General features: G+C 39.1%; 1 pseudogene; it reads right to left on the bottom strand.

Annotated features, from left to right (window-relative positions):
• Window positions 1-14922: 14922 nt before the first annotated feature.
• On the bottom strand, window positions 14923-17305 carry LOC110139861 (ATP-dependent RNA helicase DDX3X pseudogene; annotated as a pseudogene).
• Between the last annotated feature and the right edge of the window lie 4045 nt (window positions 17306-21350).

Here is a 21350-nt window from a genome sequence, read left to right as displayed (position 1 = left end):
CTGGCCCTGCTGTATTCTAGTTACCTGACTTTGAGCAACAGACTTTACCTCTCAGAGCCTCAGTTTCCTTTTCCGTAAAATGAGGACAAAGATACCTGTATCTCTCAGAGATAATTAAGTTTTAGTAGATGTTGGGCTGTTCAGATTATCTCCTTCTTCGTGAGTGAGATTTGGTACTTTGTATCTTTCAGGGAATTTGTCTGTTTTATTTAAGTTGTTATTAGCCTTTTAATATCTGTAGGGTCTATACTGATGTCACCTCTCTCATTCCTGATACAGTAAGTGCTATTGAGTTTGAAATGATATAATAAATTTCTGGCAGTAGGTGCTAAATAAATGTTTCTTGGATCAGAACCTACAGCTTCAAGGAATCAAGGCCATAGTTCTTAAGTTGCTTCAGAGTACTGGTTCTGTCTATCTGTCTTCAGAGTACTGGTTCTGTCTGTCTGTCTGTCTGTTTATCCATCACACCAAACATTTATCCACCGGTCCATCTGTCTATCAGCTGGTGGCTGGGAAAAGAGACAAGGAAAAGTAAAAAATAGAAACTTGCTGCAAAATTACTGATGAGGAAGCAATAAAGATATTCCTGGAGGATCTGAGATTTTTAAAAGACACAGTTAGGTCTGGGTCATTGTTTATTAGGGGAGAACAAGTGAGAGGCCCAGCGTCCCATGGAAGCTGGAATCACAAATGATTGAAGCTCAGGGCACTACAGGAAGCCAGCTGACCTATCATGAATTTAGTATCCAAGGAGAAAAATGACTAGGATTGACTTCTCTGCCTTCCTGGCATAAGAAAACAAACACACCTTGTCAGAAAATCTATCTCATCCAAAATAAACTGACTTCTGGCCAAAGGGCTTTGTCTAGCTCAACTGGAAAGCAATGCACTTTGTTGGACCAGCATGTTGGATACACACAAGGAGCTGAAACAAAATAAACTTCAGATCAAGACTCATCACCCAAGAATATTTATGGGGAAAAACTGAATCTTCTTTTACTTGGATCTAGCTTAGGAAGGGAGAAAATGGGCATTCCCCTCCTGTCTGGCCAAGTGCAAAATCGTTTAAAAAAAAAAAAAAAAAAGAGAGAGAGAGGGAGGTAGGGAAAGAGAGAGGGAAACTGGGGTAGGACTGTTAATCAGCACAGCAGATAGGGACAGGGAAATTCATGCTTCACACTTTGTTTTTTAACTTACTTGACTGTCAGACTTGACTGATTCAGTGGTTTCCCAACCTAAGAATGCCAGCTAGGGTTTTTTAGTCCATGCAAGAAAAGTGGTCACTTCATTTTTAAGAAGGCTTGTTGGATAAACAACAAGGTCTCACGGTATAGCACAGGGAACTATATTCAATATCCTGTGCATATAGTTGATTTACAGTGTTTTGTTAGCTTCTGCTGTATAGTAAAGTGACTCAGTTACACATCCTTTTTCATATTCTTTCCTATTATATTTTGTCACAGGATATTGAACATATGGTAGTTTTACTGCTAGTTTTGTAAGAAACCTCCATACCATTCTCCATAGTGTTTGTATCAATTTACACCAACAATGAAAGAGGCTTCCCTTTTCTCCATATCCTCTCTAGCATTCATTGTTTGTAGATATTTTGATGATGGCCATTCTGACCTGTGTGAAATGAAACCTCATTGGACTTTTAACTTACATTTCTCTAATAATGATAAATGCTGAGCATCTTTTCATGTTTTAGCAATCTGTATGTCTTCTTTGGAGAAGTGTCTGTTGATGTCTTCTGATCAGTTTTTGATTAGATTTTTAGTGTTTTTTATATTGAGCTGCATGAGCTGCTTGTATATTTTTGATATTAATCCTTTGTCAGTTTCTTCATTTGCAATTATTTTTCTCCCATTCTGAGGACTGTTTTTTTCACCTTGTTTACAGTTTATTTGCTCTGAAAAGGATTTTACATTTTATTAGCTTCAAATTTATTTTTTTATTTTCATTACTGTAGAAGGAGGGTCACAAAGGATCTTGCTGCCATTTATGTCAAAGAGTGTACTAATTATGTTTTCTTCTAAAAGTTTTATAATATTTGGCCTTACATTTCAGTCTTTAATCCATTTTGACTTATTTTTGTGTATGGTGTTAGGAAGTGTCCTAATGTAATTCTTTGACATGTAGTTGTACGCATAGGAACCTGGAATGTTAGGTACATGAATCAAGGCAAATTGGAAGTGGTCAATGAGATGGCAAGAGTGAATGTCAACATTTTAGGAATTAGTGAACAAAAATGGACAGGAATGGGTGAATTTAACTCAGATGACCATTATATCTACTACTGTGGGCAAGAATCCCTTAGAACAAATGGAGTAGCTATCACAGTCAACAAAAGAGTCCAAAATGCAGTACTTGGATGCAATCTCAAAAATGACAGAATGATCTCTGTTCGTTTCCAAGGCAAACCATTCAATAGCACACTAATTGAAGTCTATGCCCTGACCAGTAATGCTGAAGAAGCTGAAGTTGAATGGTTCTATGAAGACCTACAAGACATTTTAGAACTAACACCCCCCAAAAATGTCTTTCTCAACATAGGGGACTGGCATGGAAAAGTAGGAAGTCAAGAAACACTTGGAATAACAGGCAAATTTGGCCTTGGAGTACAGAATGAAGCAGAGCAAAGGCTAATAGAATTTTGCCAAGAGAACACACTGGCCATAGCAAACATCCCCTTCCAACAACACAAGGGAACGCTGTACACATGGACATCACCAGATGGCCAACACCAAAATCAGATGATTATATTCTTTGCAGCAAAAGATGGAGAAGCTCTATACAGTCAGCAAAGAAAAGACTGGGAGCTGACTGTGGCTCAGATCATGAACACCTTATTGCCAAATTCAGACTTAAACTGAAGAAAGTAGGGAAAACCACTAGACCATTCAGGTATGACCTAAATCAAATCCCTTACAATTATACAGTGGAAGTGAGAAATAGATTTAAGGGACTAGATCTGATAGGGTGCCTGATGAACTATGGACAGAGGATCATGACACTATACAGGAGACAGGGATCAAGACCATCCTCAAGAAAAAGAAATGCAAAAAGCAAAATGGCTATCTGAGGGGGGCTTACAAATAGCTGTGTAAGAAGAGAAGAGAAAAACAAAGGAGAAAAGGAAAGATATACGCATTTGAATACTGAGTTCCAAAGAATAGCAAGGAGAGATAAGAAAGCCTTCCTCAGTGATCACTGCAAAGAAATAGAGGAAAACAATGGAATGGGAAAGACTAGAGATCTCTTCAAGAAAATTAGAGATACCAAGGGAAAACTTCATGCAAAGATGGGTTCAATAGAGGATAGAAATGGTATGGACCTAACAGAAGCAGAAGATATTAGGAAGAGGTGGCAACAATACACAGAACTATACAAAAAAAAAATCTTCACGACCCAGATAATCATGATGGTGTGATCACTCACCTAGAGCCAGACATCTTGGAATGTGAAGTCAAGTGGGCCTTAGGAAGCATCATTATGAACAATGCTAGTGGAGGTGAGCTATTTCAAATAGTTGAGCTATTTCAAATCCTAAAAGATGATGCTGTTAAAATGCTGCACTCAATATGCCAGCAAATTTGGAAAACTCAGCAGTGGCCACGGGACTGGAAGAGGTCAGTTTTCATTCCAATCCCAAAGAAAGGCAATCATAAAGAATGCTCAAACTACCGCACAATTGCACTCATTTCACACTCTAGTAAAAGAATGCTCAAAATTCTCCAAGCCAGGCTTCAACAGTACATGAATCGTGAACGTCCAGATGTTCAAGATGGATTTAGAAAAGGTAGAGGAATCAGAGATCAAATTGCCAACATCCGTTGGATCATTGAAAAAGCAAGAGAGTTCCAGAAAAACATGTATTTCTGCTTTACTGTCTATGCCAAAGCCTTTGACTGTGTGGATCACAATAAACTGTGGAAAATTCTGAAAGAGATGGGAATATCAGAACACCGGACCTGCCTCTTGAGAAATATGTATGCAGGTCAGCAAGTAATAATTAGAACTGGACACGGAACAACAGATTGGTTCCAAATAGGAAAAGGAGTACATCAAGGCTGTATATTGTCACCCTGCTTATTTAACTTATATGCAGAGTACATCATGAGAAGCACAAGCTGGAGTCAAGATTGCCCAGAGAAATATCAGTAACCTCAGATATGCAGATGACACCACCCTTAGAGCAGAAAGTAAAGAACTGAGAGCCACCTGCTGAAAGTGAAAGAGGAGAGTGAAAAATTTGTCTTAAAGGTTAGAAAACTAAGATCATGGCATCCAGACCCATCACTTCATGGCAAATAGATACAGAAACAGTAGAAACCGTGAGAGAGACTATTTTTGGGGGGCTCCAAAATCACTGCAGATGGTGACTGCAGCCATGAAATTAAGACCCTTACTCCTTGTAAGGAAAGTTATGGCCAACATAGACAGCGTATTAAAAAGCAAAGAGATTACTTTGCCAACAAAGGTCCGTCTACTCAAGGTTATGGTTTTTCCAGTACTCATGTATGGATGTGAGTGTTGAACTACAAAGAAAGCTGATCGCTGAAGAGTTGTTGCTTTTGAACTGTGGTGTTGGAGGAGACTCTTGAGAGTCCCATGGACTGCAAGGAGATCCAACTAGTCCTTCCTAATAGAAATCAGTCCTGAATGTTCATTGGGTACTGATGCTGAAGCTGAAATTCCAATACTTTGGCCACCTGATGTGAAGAACTGACTCATTTGAAAAGACCCTGATACTGGGAAAGATTGAAGGCAGGAGGAGAAGTGAACGACAGAGGATGAGATGGTTGGATGGCATCACCGACTCAATGGACATGAGTTTGAGTAAACTCTGGGAGTTGGTGATGGACAGGGAGGCCTGGCGTGCTGTATTCCATGGAGTCACAAAGAGTTGGACACGACTGAGCAACTGAACTGAACTCTATAGTTTTCCAAGCACCACTTATTGAAGAGGCTGTCTTTTCTCCACTGTTTATTCTTGCCTCTTTTTTTAAAGATTAGGTGCCCCTAGGAGTATGGGTTTTTCTCTGGGCTTCCTATCCTATTCCACTGACCTATTTTTCTGTTTTTATGCCTGTACCAGTCTGTCTTTCTGATTGCTGCTTTGTACTATAGTCTGAAGTCAGGACGCTTGATTCTTCCAGCTCCATTTTTCTCTCTCACGAATGCTTTGGCTATTTGGGGTCTTTTGCATTACCATACAAACTGTGGAATTTTTTGTTGTAGTTCTGTGAAAAATGTCTTTTGGTTATTTAATAGGGATGACATTAAATCTCAATACTGCTTGGAGTAGTATGCTTATTTACATAATATTGATTCTTTCAATCCAGGAACATGATATTATCTATCCATCTGTATCTGCCATCTTTGATTTCTTCCGTCAGTGTCTTCTAGTTTCTGCATATAGGCCTTTTGTATCCTTTGCTGCTGCTCAGTCATGTCTGACTCTTTGTGACCCCATGGACTGAATCACACCAGGCTGCCCTGTCCTTAACTAACTCCCAGAGTTTGCCCAAATTCATTTCCATTGAGTGAATGATACCATCCAGCCATCTCATCCCCTGCCACCCTCTCCTCCTACCCTCAGTCTTTCCAAGCATCAGGGTCTTTTCCAATGATTTGGCCCTTTGCATCAGTTAGCCAAAGAATTGGAGCTTCAGCATCAGTCCTTCCAATAAATATTCAGGGTTTATTTCCTTTAGGATTGACTGGTTTGATCTCCCTACTGCCCAAGGGACTCAAGAGTCTTCTCCAGCACCACAGTTTGAAAGCATCAATTCTTTGACGCTCAGGCTTCTTTATGGTTCAACTCTCACATCCGTATATGACAACAGAAATCCCTGGAAAAATCATAGCTTTGACTATATGGGCCTTTGTTGGTAAAGTGATGTCTCTTTTTATTTTTTTTTCCATTTATTTTTATTAGTTGGAGGCTAATTACTTTACATCATTACAGTAGTTTTTGTCATACATTGAAATGAATCAGCCATGGATTTACATGTATTCCCCATCCCGGTACCCCCTCCCACCTCCCTCTCCACCCGATCCCTCTGGGTCTTCCCAGTGCACCAGGCCCGAGCACTTGTCTCATGTACCCAACCTGGGCTGGTGATCTGTTTCACTATAGATAATATACATGTTTCAGTGCTGTTCTCTTGAAACATCCCACCCTCGCCTTCTCCCAGAGTCCACAAGTCTGTTCTATACATCTGAGTCTCTTTTTCTGTTTTGCATATAGAGTTATCGTTACCATCTTTCTAAAGTCCATATATATGTGTTAGTATACTGTAATGGTCTTTATCTTTCTGGCTTACTTCGCTCTGTATAATGGGCTCCAGTTTCATCCATCTCATTAGAACTGATTCAAATGAATTCTTATGGAATATTACTCAGCCATTAAAAAGTGATGTCTCTTTTTAATACACTGTGTAGATTTGTCATAGCTATTCTTCCATGGAGCAAATGTCTTTTAATTTCATGGATGCAGTCACCCTCCAAAGTGATTTGAGAGCCCAAGAAAATAAAGTCTGTCACTGTTTCCATTTTTTCCCCATCTATTTGCCATGAAGTGATCAGATTGGATGACATGATCATAGTTTTTTTGAATGCTGAATTTTGAGTCAGCTTTTTCACTATCCTCTTTCACCTTCTTCAAGAGGCTCTTTAGTTCCTCTTCACATTCTGCCATTAAGATGGTGTCATCTGCATATCTGAGGTCACTGATATTTCTCCCAACAGTCTTAATTCCAGCTTGTAATTCATCCTGCCCAGCATCTCACCTGATGTACTCTGGATATAAGTTTAATAAGCAAGGTGACAATATACATAGCAAGGTTTAATACTAGATATTTTTATTATTTTGTTGTAATGGTGAATGGTATTGTGTCCTCATTTCTCTTTCTGATTTTTCATTGTTAATGTATTGAAATGCAAGGGATTTCTGTGTGTTAATTTCATATCCTGAAACATTACTAAATTCATTAATTGGTTCTAGTAGTTTTCTGGTGTCATGTTTAGGATTTTCTACATATAGTATCATGTCATCTGCAAACAAAGAGTTTCACTTCTTTTCCAATATGGATTTCTTTGATTTTTCTTCTCTGATTGTCATGTCTAGGACATAAAAAACTATGTTTAATAATAATTGCAAGAGTGGACACCATTCCCTTGTTTCTGATCTTAGTGGAAATGTTTTCAGTTTGTCACTATTGAGAATAATGTTTACTGTGGGATTGTCGAAAATGGCCTTTATTATGTTGAGATAGGTTCCTTCTATGCCCATTTTCTGGAGAGTTTTTCATAAAATTGGTACTCAATCTTACCTAAAATTCTTCTGCTTTTATTAATATTATCATATGGACTTAAACATTCAGTTTGTCAATATGGTATATAACATTGTTTGATTTGCATATATTAAAGAATCCTTGCATCCCTGGTTAAACCTCACTTGATCATGATGTATGCTTTTTTAATGTGTTCTTGTATTCTGTTTGCTAGTATTTGGTTGAGTATCATTGCATCTATGTTCATCTGTGATATTGGCCTCCAATTTTCTTTCTTTGTGATGTGCTTGTCTGATTTTGGTATCAGGGTGATGGTGGACTCATAGAATGTATTTGAGAGTGTTCCTACTTCTGCATATTTGAAAGTTTTTGAGCAGTATAGGTGTTAGTGCTTCTCTAAACATTTTAGAGAAGAGAACTTACCTGTGAATCCATTTGTCCCTGGACTTTAGTATGTTGGAAGATTTTTTGTCATAGTTTGGATTTTAGTGTCTGTAGTTGATCTGTTCATATTTTTATTTCGTTCTGGTCCAGTCTTCAAAAGTTGCACTTTTCTTAGAATTTGTCCATTTCTCCAAGATTGTCCATTTTATTGGTATATAGGTGCTCATAACAGTCTCTTATGAGACTTTGTATTTCTGCATTGTCTGCTATAACTTCTTTTTCATTCCAAATTTTATTAATTTGAGTCTTCTCCATTTTTTTCTTGATGATTCCAGCTAATGGTTTGTCAATTTTGTTTATCTTCTCAAAGAACTAGCTTTTAGGTTTTTTTTTTCTTTGTTAAATATTTACTATTGTTATCTTCATTTATTTTTACTCTGATCTTTATGATTTATTTCCTTCTATTAAATTTGAGGTTTTGTTTCTTTTATTTTTCTAGTTGTTTTAGGTGTAGGGTTAAATTGCTTATTTGATATTTTTCTCATTTCTTGAGGTAGCCTTGTGTGTCTATAAATTTCCCTCTTAGAACTGCTTTTGCTGCATCCCATAGGTTTTTTCGGTGTCGTGTTTTCCTTGTCATTTGTTTCTAGGTATTTTTCAATTTCCACTTTGATTTCTTCAGCGACCTCTGGGTTATGTAGAAGTGTATTGTTTAAACTTCATGTGTTTGTGGTTTTTACAGTTTTTTCCTGTAACTGATACCTGATCTCATAGCATTGTTGTCAGAAAAGTTGCTTGATATGACTTCAGTCCTTTTCAATTAACCAAGGCTTGATTTGTGACCCAAGATATGATCTATCATAGAGAATATTCCATATATAATTTTTTTAAAAATTGTATTCTGCTGCTTTTGGATGGAATGTGCTATATACACTGGTCTAATGTGTCATTTAAGGTTTGAGTTTCCTTATTAAATATCTGTCTGCATTGGTGGAAGTGGAGTGTTAAAGTCCTCTACTATTATTGTGTTACAGTCAATTTCCCATTTTATGTCTCTTAGCATTTGCCTTATGCACTGAGGTGCTCATATGCTGGGTGCATAAATATTTACAATTGTTATATCTTCTTGGATTCATCCCTTGATCATTATATAGTGTTCTTCCTTTTCTCTTGTAATAGTTTTTTTTTTCACTTTAATGACTATTTTGTCTGATGTGAGTATTGCTACTCCTGCTTTCTTTTGATTTCCATTGTAATGGAATCCTTTTTCCCATCTCTTCACTTTCAGTTTGTATGTGTCCCTATGTCTAAAGTGTGTATCCACAGACATCATGCATATGGGTATTGTTTTTCTATTCATTCAACCAGTCTGTTTATTTTGATTAGAACATTTAGTCCATTTACATTTAAGGTAATTATTGATACATGTGTTCCTGTAACCATTTTCTTTATTGTTTTCAGTTTCTTTTTATAGGTCCTCTCCTTCTCTTGTGTTTTCTGCCTAGATAAATTTCTTTAGCATTTATTGTAAAGCACGTTCTGTGGAGCCAATTTTTCTTAGGTTTTGCTTATCTGTAATGCTTTTGATTTCTCTGTTGAATCTAAATGAGATCCTTTCTGAGTAGACCAAACTTGGTTGTAGGTTTTTCCCTTTTGTCACTTGAACTCCCTTCTGGCCTGCCAATGTCATGCTAAAAGATCAGGTCTTAACATTATTGGGTTTCCCTTCTATCTTACTTGCTGCTTTTCCCTTTCTGTTTTTAATATTTTTTCTGTATTTAGTTTTTGTTAGGTTCAGTAATATTTGTCTTGGTGTGTTTCTCTTACTGTTTATTCTATATGGTCACTTTGCATTTTATGAACTTGACAATTTCCTTTCCCATGTTAGGCAAGTGTCAGCTATGGCCTCTTCAAATATTTTCTCAGACCCTTCTATTTCTCTACTTTTTCTAGTATTCCTATAGTTCAAAACTTGGTGACTTAAATGTTGTCTCAAAGATCTCTGAGAATATCCTCATTTCTTTTCATTATTTTTTGCTTATTTTGCTCCTTGGCAGTTATCTCCACCATTATGTCTTTCAACTCACTTATGTGTTCTTCTGCCTCATTTATTCTGCTATTGGTTACTTCTAGTATATTTTTAATTTTAGTTACCATGTTGTTCATCACTTTTTGTTCTTCACTTCTCCTAGGTAATTTTATGTTTTTTCTCTTTATTTTTGATTTTTTTTCTCCACATTTTCTCCATTCTATATCTGAGATCTTGGATCATCTATACTATGATTACTCTGAATTATTTTTCAGGCAGATTGCCTAATTCCTCTTCCTTTACTTTGTCTTATCATTTTTTACCTTGATTCTTTGTCCACATGATATCTTTTCACTTTGTCTACCTTCATATGCTTCAGGTCTCCTTTCCCCAGGCTTCATGGTCATAGTTCTTCTGGCTTCTGGCCTCTGCTCCAGGTGGGTGAAGTTGGTCCTGTGACTTGTGTAGACTTTGTTATGGAAGGGACTGGTGCCTACTTTCTGGTGGGTGGAGTTGAGTCTTTTCCCTCTGATAGGCAAGTCCATGTCAGGTTGTGTATTTGGGGTATCTGTTAGCTTACTTTGACTTTAGGCAGCATATCTGCTTATGGTTGGGTTTGTGTTCCTGTCCTGCTTTTTCTTGGCATGAGCTATCCATCACTGTTTGTTTCAGGCAGTTGGATGGAGCCAGGTCTTGGATTCAGATGATGGTGTTTGTGGGAGCTATCACTGATAAATATTCCCTGAGGCCAGGAATCATCTTGCTGTCCAGTATCCAGGATTCAGTGCTGTATCCCTAGACAGTCAGGCCTGGTTTCAGGTCAGGGAACCAAGACCCTGAATGTCACTCATCACAGCAATAGGGAGATTAAAGAAAAAATGGCAGGCAAATGGTAAAAGTAAAATCAAACAAAAACAAGATAAAAAAAGTACACACACACACAGGAAACAAACATAGAACTAAAAACAAAAGCAAGAAAACAAGCAGACAAACAAAAGAAACCAAAAATTAAATCAATTATAAACAAAACTAATAAAAACTCAAAACAGAAAACAAAACCAGAGTGAAAAATAATAAAGCCAAGAAAACAAATCAGATAAAAATAACTGAAAAAAAGAAAAAATCAGAACATAAAAGCAAATTTAAAATAGAACTATAATAATACTATATATGTGTGCAATCTCAGTCCTTTCAGTTATGTCCTACTCTTTGTGACCCCATGGAAGAGCTCTTCTGTCCATGGGATTCTCCAGGGAAGAATACTGGAGTCGGTTGCTATGTCCTCCAGGGGATCTTGCCGACTCAGGGATCAACCTGAGTCTCTTCCATCTCCTTCATTGGCAGATGGGTTCTTTACAACTAATGCCACCTGGGAAGCCCAAAACTATATAGATATAAAATAAAGTATAATAAAATTATGTATATATATATATAGTAAAACTATATGCATATTTATAAAAGGAGAAGAAACACAGAACGACAGAAAACCAAAGTATAGAAATAAAAAGTATGATAAAAATAAATCTCAAAAAACTATAAATAAAAAATAATAAAAGCAATAAGTACGACAAAGGAGGAAGAAAATCACAAACAACAGAACAAATCAAGCCATAAAAATAATAATTTTTCTTAGGGTCTCAGGTTTCTCTGTCCTTGCCTCTGCTGTGAGCCACAGTCCACCTCCCCCTCCCTAGGAGGCTCTCCAATGCCTCTAGCATGATCTTTGGACCTGCTGTGGGCCCTATAGGGACAGCTCAGACTATAATCTGGCCCTAATCTCATGTGTACTTGCCCCCATTTTCCACAGCGACCAGAGCTATATCATTTTCATTTGTGGGAACACTCATTGTCCTTTCATATATTTCATAGGTGCAATATAGAAACCAGTACACAATCTGGAACTTTTCAAAATTTCTATTATAAATTTTCTAGGAAAATTGATATATACTGATGTTGATAATTAACTTTTGACATAAATAGAGCTCAATTCATCCAAGAAACATATAATGAGAACCAGAACACTAATTCTGAGTTAACCATAGCTACCTGAATGAATGCCAGGTGAAGGCTCAGATAAAAAGCAAGAGAGGTAAGATATAGCCTAAATTAATTACAAGTTTATGATGCTTTCTTTGTTTTCTTGGTTCTTTTTTTTTTTACTGTGCAGTTCAACTTTTATTTTAATAAAATCAGAATATGCACAGCACATGCAGTGCTAGCATCTAAACTAATACAATAAGCAATTACTAAAGCTACAGTGACCTGAGGTTCAATCTTTACATTCAGCAAGTTTAAGTTCATTCTTACATGATTTTTGAAACCTTATTTATTAACTAAAAATACTGCTTGCTGATAAAACTTGCTCAAATGCTATCACTGAATGTATAAGTCACTGATTATGCCAATACAACAAAGATAACCACACGTTTCAGGATTGCAATGAACCAGACAGCCACTGAAAAAAAAAATACACACAGCGAAACAAAACACACAATATTTGAATATGGACACTTCATAGCGGTGTTTTGAAGTGTTTCATTAATATCTTAAGAAAAGTGTATCAAAACCTTGGCATGATTTAATTTAAAGTCAACAATTTTGTTTTTACTAACATCAGAAAGTTATGGCTACACTGCCAATGCCAGGTCTGATTAATTTGACTTAAGAGTTTAATATGACTTAACATTAAAAGCTCACACTACTCAAATATATAATTCCATGCATATGGTGATATTCAACATTTAAGTGTCAGTGTTTTTGTACTGTCTTTTGGTCAAGTTTCTTTTTTAAACTTCCAAAGAATCACTTTTAGGCTTACAAAAATAAGTATTTGCCAAAATGTTCAATAAATATAACATAAAAGTAGCAGCAAAAAGTATCTAGAAATCTGTCATGTGCAAATAGTTTTCTTCCCAACTATCGTTCCCATGGTCCCAAATAGATTTTAGAATCTAGTCCCATCCCCTTCCTAGACAAGCTGTCTTCAACAATCTCCAAGAGACAAAATAATATTGGAAGTATAAGGACATGCACACAAGATATATATATATATATATATATATATAATTCTCTGAATGTGCAATAAAAGAAGTACTTTGTAAAAAGTTATGGGCAAAATGTACCAGGGCCTAAACCTAGACTAATTGAAATAGCACCATAACAAATGACCTCAATACTGTCAAGCACACCTACTTCATAAAAGTTTTAGAACAAGGCACAATACACTCGAAAATCTATGGCACTTTAGGAAAATTTTGCCATCTTCCTATGCCACTGTAAAAAGATTGAGCATTTTGATCACTGCATTCTGGCCACAAAATTAGCACAGAATTCAAAAGTGGCAGAGGCATTTTAGTGGTGGACAATGCTCATCTTTGGCCAGATTTAGCATAAATAGACTATAAATACAATGGAAACCCATGCAACTAAAACTGACTAAAACTGCACTGTATAGCAGAATTGACACCTTGTGCAGTTATGTACATACTTCCAACCTGTGTGATCTCAAAGATTTCAGTTTGTCACTGTTCTGGAGCCACTTTTACAAAGTCTATTGTAAGACAGTTTAACATCTCAACAGAGCTTGAACAGAGTAATATGAATCAGCATTTAAAAGAAAGCCTGCTGCATTTAATTCTTCCTGTTCATACCCTCTTGACCAGAAAACATCAACACTAGCATGCGTTATTAGATCACCAATCACCCAGGGCCCTAACAAGGGCTGGTCACTGCTGTGGTCAGCCATTCTACCATTTCAATTTCATTTATGGCAGGCATTTAAAAAGTCTAAGTAGATGAATTCTCCTAAAATCCTATCTCAAGTTATCAGACTCTTAAACTTTCCCTGTAATATTATGCCCACATTTGGCTAGCTCATAATTAACGATCTGCCTAACCACTGAAAAATTACTGTATTTACTTGCATTACATTTGAAAACAGTGCTTTGTAAGAGGGTTCCCTTTTCTCCACACACTCTCCAGCATTTATTGCTTGTAGACTTTTGGATAGCAGCCATCCTGACTGGCATGTAATGGTACCTCATTGTGGTTTTGATTTGCATTTCTCTGATAATGAGTGATGTTGAGCATCTTTTCATGTGTTTGTTAGCCATCTGTATGTCTTCCTTGGAGAAATGTCTGTTTAGTTCTTTGGCCCATTTTTTCATGCAAACTAGTACAGCCGCTATGGAAAACAGTGTGGAGATTTCTGAAAAAACTGGTAATAGATCTACCATATGACCCAGCAATGCCACTTCTGGGCATACACACCGAGGAAACCAGATCTGAAAGAGACACGTGCACCCCAATGTTCATCGCAGCACTGTTTATAATAGCCAGGACATGGAAGCAACCTAGATGCCCATCAGCAGATGAATGGATAAGGAGGCTGTGGTACATATACACCATGGAATATTACTCAGCCATTAAAAAGAATTCATTTGAATCAGTTCTAATGAGATGGATGAAACTGGAGCCCATTATACAGAGTGAAGTAAGCCAGAAAGATAAAGACAAATACAGTATACTAACACATATATATGGAATTTAGAAAGATGGTAATGATAACCCTATATGCAAAACAGAAAAAGAGACACAGATGTATAGAACAGACTTGTGGACTCTGTGGGAGAAGGCGAGGGTGGGATGTTTCAAGAGAACAGCACCGAAACATGTATATTATCTATGGTGAAACAGATCACCAGCCCAGGTTGGTCCGAGTGCTCGGACCTGGTGCACTGGGAAGACCCAGAGGGATCGGGTGGAAAGGGAGGTGGGAGGGGGGATCAGGATGGGGAATACATGTAAATCCATGGCTGATTCATGTCAATGTATGACAAAAACCACTACAATATTGTAAAGTAATTAGCCTCCAACTAATAAAAAAAAAAAAGAAAACAGTGCTTTGAATGTATGCATGTATTCATACATCACCTCATCATGACTGGAATGGCTTGTTTAAAGACTATCAGGTTCTAAATATCTAACCAGGATAGAGTGAACAAATCAGAACCTTAACTTAATACAGTTCACCACATTAGAAACTAATTCCATTAATAGGCTTCAAAGACATTTGTTGTTTGTTTCCCCCCAATCTGCAAATATCAAAAAGCCCTAATGCAGGCTACTGCTTAGGTTTTTTTCCTTACAATATTTATGGATGAATTGATGATTCCTGTTAAGTTGTATCACATCTGTGTACCAAGGTTTGATTTTAGCCCAAGTTCATTAAATTTATTTTGTCAAAAACAATTGATATCTTGAGCATTACTGAGCCAACAGGACATCAAAATAAAAAGTTGTATAAAGTTAAAGGCCAGTACATTAACAAACAAATGATTCTCAGTCACAAATTATAAATGCAGTTTGGGATGGGGGTTGGGAGGGGAGTTAATCCAAACTACAGCAATGAAGTCTTCAAACCACCTTATGAATAGGGCTGCTGATTGTTCCTTTTGACTCTTCATGTGACCTTGAGCTCCCTTAAAAAAAAAATCATTGGAGAATCACAGCTGGTAATATACTGTGAGTTCTTGAAGCTACACAAGGTATAGTCTGGCTAAGTTACATGTGGTTTCCATATTAGCTTGTTTGGCAGGGTGACCTACTGCAAAGCAGGTTCAGTTACCCCACCAGTTAACCCCCTGGGAGTTATAATTTCCTCCAATTCCATCACTGTTGTAAAAGCCTCTATAGCCACCTCCACCAAACCCTCTGCTGCTTCCATGGCCACCTCCACCACTGTGGCTGCTGCTGGTGTGGCTGCTGCTGAAGCTGGAACTGCTGCCACCACTACTCTGTCGATAGTCTCTGGCACCAAATCCTCCACTGAATCTACTACTTTTGGATCATCCATGACTGTTACCCTTGTAGTGGTATTCATAAGCCATGTTTTGTAGCCAAAATGGCACTTCCTGTTTAGCTTCAACAAGAAGATCCAACAAATCCTTGGTAATATTTATGTTCCTCTCATTAAAGAATGAGGTGGCAAGGCCAAGGTATCCTACAAATCTTATACAGCCAATTCAATGTACATATTCTTCAATATCACTTGGCAAGTCAAAATTGATAACGTTTCCCATTTGATATGTCCAGTCCTCTTGCTGTTGTAGCCATGAGAATCGGGCTTTTTCCTGAGCAAAACTGGTAAAGGGCCTCTTCTCTATCTCTCAGAGATTGGTCTGCATGAATACTGGTACAAGCATATCCTTCATGGTATAAGAAATCCTCTAGAGAATCTGCACCCTTTTTGATCTCCACAAACACTAAGGTCAGTGAATCTTTGCCTGTTGCATTTAGAAGGTCAAGCAGAAATGACTGTCTGACTCTTCCACCCAAACTACTTTCTGTGTGATGTTCTCAGAGGTAGAGCCAACTCTTCCTATGGCCAAAAAGATATATTCATCCAAGAAATCATGAGCAAGCATCTGTATTTCCTTAGGGAAGGTAGCACTAAACATCATAGTGTGGTGAACTCCCTTTGGTGGTATAGTATCTTGTTCAACGATTCTATGTATTTGAGATTCAAACCCCATATCCAACATCCGATCAGCTTCACCTAACACCAAGTATTTGCAGAAGTCTAATCAAATTTTCCCTCTTTCCATCATATCCACTAGACATGCTAGAGTGGTAACTAACATATGGCATCCACATTCTAAGTTTCAAATTTGCTGACCAATATCAGCACAACAATAAACCACACAAGGATGAACTCTAGATTGGTATGAAAATTTCCTGGCTTCCTCATAAATATGTATGGCCAATTCTCTAGTTGGTGCTAACACCAAAGAGATTGGTTATTGCTTGCAGTGCCCGTATCTTCCATTTTCCTTCATGGCCTTAAGAGCCTGGCCTGGACCCACAAAATAAATCTGACTTAAGATGGGCAAGAGAAATACTGTAGTTTTTCCAGACCCTGTTTGGGCACAGGTCATCAAGTCACTCTTCTCTTTGATAATAGGAATAGCACGCTTTTGCACTGGAGTTGGGCGAGTGTAATGAGTAAGCTCAATGTTTCCCATAATAATTTCTCCCATCTAACATCACTGAAACTTTCAATGTGTGGAGGACAGTTGTTGCCTGTTGCCTCAACTGAATGTCCTCATATTTTTCAAAGTTAACCCCAGTGTTGCCTCCAGAAAAGTTCTTGTTCCAAGCGTTCATTTGGTGGGAGTGGCTTTGGCCAATCATCTTCATCTGATTTGTCACACCAGCGACTATTTCCACATTCATATTTGCCAAAACCACCTCTGCCACCACGACTGTCAAAGTTGTCATAGTCACCTCATCCACGATCACCGAACCTTCCCCTTGATCCGCTTCCAGGATCACTGAAGAAACTAGACTTCCCTCTTGAATCACTATGGGAACCAAAACTGCTGTATGCATCCTTATCTTTACTGGAACTCCATCCTGAACTGTCTTTATCATAGAATTCTTTAGTAGCTTCTCTGTTCCTTAAGTGAGGAGGAATATAGTACCCTTTGCTGGTTATACTTCCTCCATTCTGATTATATGATGAGTTTGGGTCCAGGCCAGCAAACTGCTGGTCTAGCCCAAGTGCATTTCCCACTGCCACACGACTCATCCCTGAAGAGTATGGAGAACTCGGAGTCTTCCGCTGCTGAGCTAATGTGTTGGGTTCAACACGAAGGCCCTCTCACAGGAGAACTGTGGCTCTGATGATGCTTTTGTTTTGACAGAGTATATAAAACAGTGACCCGGAGTTATTTTGGAAAAATATAGAGCATGCCAATCACATTTTTATATTGCTCTCATTACCCTTGTGTTCATCAGTGTACTCATTTGAAAAGTGCAGATAAGTTTTAGTGCCTGAGATTTTGGGGTCCTTTGTTAGCACAGCATAGCCTAGCCTATTTTGACACACGTGAGCAAAAGACACTTATAGAACCAGAGTGGTAGGATGGTGGAATTTCTCAGGAGCTCGGTCTTCAACAGGACCCATTAGGAGGAACATGTACTCAAGGATGCATGAAAAAGTGGCAGGAAGTCCAAGAGGCAGATTAAGCTTTGAGGGCATGAAATCCAAAAAGGAACTAAGAAGGTTAATTTTTGCCCTGTTTCAGGAGGATAATGAACACTCCATTTTCTCCAAGTGTTTTAAGATTAACGAGGATGGAAAGCAGAACTACTCATCTCCACCAGGGGAAGGTGTGCAGACTGGAAAAGTGAGAACATCTCCAAAGATCTGTTGTGGTCTTTTTCATCACAGAAATGACTCCACCTTTGAAATCACTAGCTCAAGCATCCTGTTTTTTGCCCACAATTCCCTTTCCTTTCAGACACTGGTTCAAATCCTATTTTCCAATCTCATTGACCACTACCCCCACGTTCTTAATTTTTCATATTCAGCTAAGAGACTCCCAGACCATTATTTTTATAACATTTTTACCAATAATCTAAAGTCTCTGGACCTCTGTCTTTTCATTATTCACTTAGCAACAAACCCAGCTTTTGTCTTTTCCATGACATGGAACAACAGACTGGTTCCAAACAGGAAAAGGAGTATGTCAAGGCTGTATATTGTCACCCTACTTATTTAACTTATATGCAGAGTACATCATGAGAAACACTGGGCTGGAGGAAGCACAAGCTGGAATCAAGATTGCCAGGAGAAATACCAATAACCTCAGAGATGCAGAATGACACCACCCTTATGGCAGAAAGTAAAGAAGAACTAAAGAGCCTCTTGATGAAAGTGAAAGAGGAGAGTGAAAAAGTTGGCTTAGAGCTCAACATTCAGAAAACTAAGATCATGGCATCTGGTCCCATCACTTCATGGCAAATAGATGAGGAAACAGTGGAAGCAGTGGCTGACTTTACTTTTCTGAGCTCCAGAATCACTGTGGATGGTGATTGCAGCCATGAAATTAAAAGACGCTTGCCCCTTGGAAGGAAAGTTATGACCAACCTAGACAGCATATTAAAAAGCGGAGACATTACTTTGCCAACAAAGGTCCATCTAGTCAAGGCTATGGTTTTTCCAGTGGTCATGTATGGATGTGAGAGTTGGACTATAAACAAAGCTGAGCGCCAAAGAATTGATGCTTTTGAACTGCAGTGCTGAAGAAGACTCTTGAGAGTCCCTTGGCCTGCAAGGAGATCCAACCAATCCATCCTAAGGAGATCAGTCCTGGGTGTTCACTGGAGGGACTGATGTTGAAGCTGAAACTCCAGTACTTTGGCTACCTGATGTGGAGGGTTGACTCATTTGAAAAGACTCTGATGCTGGGAAAGATTGAGGGCAGGAGGAGAAGGGGACAACAGAGGATGAGATGGTTGGATGGCATCACTGACACAGTGGACATGGGTTTGGGTGGACTCCGGGAGTTGGTGATGGACAGGGAGCCCTGGCGTGCTGTGGTTCATGGGGTCGCAAAGAGTCAGACATGACTGAGCAACTGAACTGAATTGTGTGCCCATGAACACTATTGCAAGAAGTTTCCCCAAAGGACAGATTAGCATCAAGATAAAGTCATCACCTCAAATGGTCCCCAATAGCCTGTGTTTTTCATGTCCATCCAGTTCCAGCCTCATGTTAATTGTGTCTATTTCAAACCTTCTCTGGATAGAGGTCTACTCTCTTATCCTTCTTTGCCCTCCACCCGCCTCTCCATTCTAAACAGATGATCTTACTTCCTACTTCATAGGGAAAGTGAAATGGTTGGACAACCTCACTTTTCAACTATAAGACCCATGTATTCACTTACTTCTGTACCCATCTTCTCCTTTGCAAGGATATTATTTTCCAATATTAACCTATAACTTTTTCCTTATGTTTTCACTTTTCCTTTCTCCCCTTTTTTAATCAAGTAGGTGGCTCTGTGCTCACTGATAGGGAGAGATGTGGCTAGACAGAATGTAAAAGGTCGCTGCTTTCTCCTTTCAAAAGCCTAAACTCTGGTACTGGAGAGTGTGGTAGATTTTTTAAAACAACCACAAAATCTCTCCCTCCTCTTTTCATGTTCTTTGGTAGTGCCTTCCCACACTGACTCTAGGATGGCCTTGTGACTTGCATTGGCCAAGGTGACATTAACAAATATGACATGAGCAGAGGCTTGAAAAATGCTTCCACTGTGGGGATTGCCCTCTTGCTGCCCTTGGGAACTCTGGGATCACTGTGGGAAGAAGCCTGGGCTAGCCACATGGCTCAGAGAATAGATCATCCCAGCTGAGGCTCCCAGACCAACCAGCATGCTAATGCCACACAGGTGAGGGAGGATATCTTAGATCAGTGCTTCTCAAACTGTAATGTACACATAAACCACCAGGTGATCTTGCAAAAAACCAGAAACTGATTGATTAGGCCTAGAGTGGGACTAGAGTGCCTACATTTCCAATAAGTTCCTGGGTGCTGCTGGTCTGAGAAGCAAGCTTTGCAAAGATGTGACAGGGACTTTCCTGGCAGTCCAGTGGTTAGTACTCTGTGCTTCCACTGCAGGGGGCCCAGGTTCAACTCCTGGTTGGGAAACTAAGATCCTGCATGCCACACAGCATGGCTGGACATGCTCCAGCCCCATTTGATTTGACCTAAATCAAGAGAACCACCAAGCTGATCCATACTATGTCATAGTAGTAGTGTTAGTTGCTCAGTCGTGTCTGACTCTTTGTGACCCCATGGACTGTAGTCCACCAGGCTCCTCTGCCCATGGAACTCTCCAGGCAAGAATACTGGAGTGGGTAGCCATTCCCTTCTCCAGGGGACCTTCCCAACCCAGGGGTCGAACCCAGGTCTCCTGCATTGTAGGCAGATTCTTTACCATCTGAGCCACCAGGGAAGAGCTATGAACAATAATAAATGTGGATTTTAAGATGCTAAGTTTTAGGGAGCTGTTACATGGCAAAAGCTAGCTGATACAGAAGTATGAGAACTTAGATAAAACATCTTGGAAAAGCAGAGGAAACAGCAGTGCTCTATGGGCCCCTCCCCTAGGCTGGGCATGGGGGAAGGGAGAGAGAAAAGTCTATGGCCCCACAGCAGACAGCACGTGAGTTCTTCCTGGCTATGCATGAGGGAAGAACAGGACTCAAGGAGGAGTGGTTGCATGTTCATTTTTACAGAGATGATCAGAGGCACTGTCCCAAACCTTCCTGGGCCCCAGGCACAGCTGGGAGGCAGCAGAAAGTTCACAGAGACAGTGATGGTGACATCTCAAGGACAACCATAAGGACCAAAACCCAGTGATCCTAAGACCCCCTAGGAATCATCAAGGTCACTTGTCTGTCACCCCAGCAGGCAATTAACAAAACCATAAAGTTTTTTTCTACAAGGTGATTTTTATCCACCTAAGGACTGATGCTGAAGCTGAAGCTCCCCTGATGCAAAAAGCTGACTCACTGGAAAAGACCCTGATGCTGGGAAAGATTGAAGGCAGGAGGAGAAGGGGACAACAGAGGATGAGATAGCTGGATGGCATCACCAACTCAACGGACAAGAGTTTGAGCAAGCTCCGGGAGTTGGTGAAGGACAGGGAAGCCTGGTGTGCGGCAGTCCATGGGGTCGCAGAGTCAGACACAACTGAGCGACTGAACAACAACAAAGTTAGTGAAACTGCCACCCCCTTTTTCTTCATTTTGCTATAATAGAGTAGGCCCCGGTCCTCCTATCAGTC

The sequence above is a fragment of the Odocoileus virginianus genome, chromosome X (assembly GCF_023699985.2).
Source record: "Odocoileus virginianus isolate 20LAN1187 ecotype Illinois chromosome X, Ovbor_1.2, whole genome shotgun sequence".
In the NCBI taxonomy this organism is placed as follows: Eukaryota; Metazoa; Chordata; class Mammalia; order Artiodactyla; family Cervidae; genus Odocoileus; species Odocoileus virginianus.
This window is presented reverse-complemented; position numbering and strand designations above follow the sequence as displayed.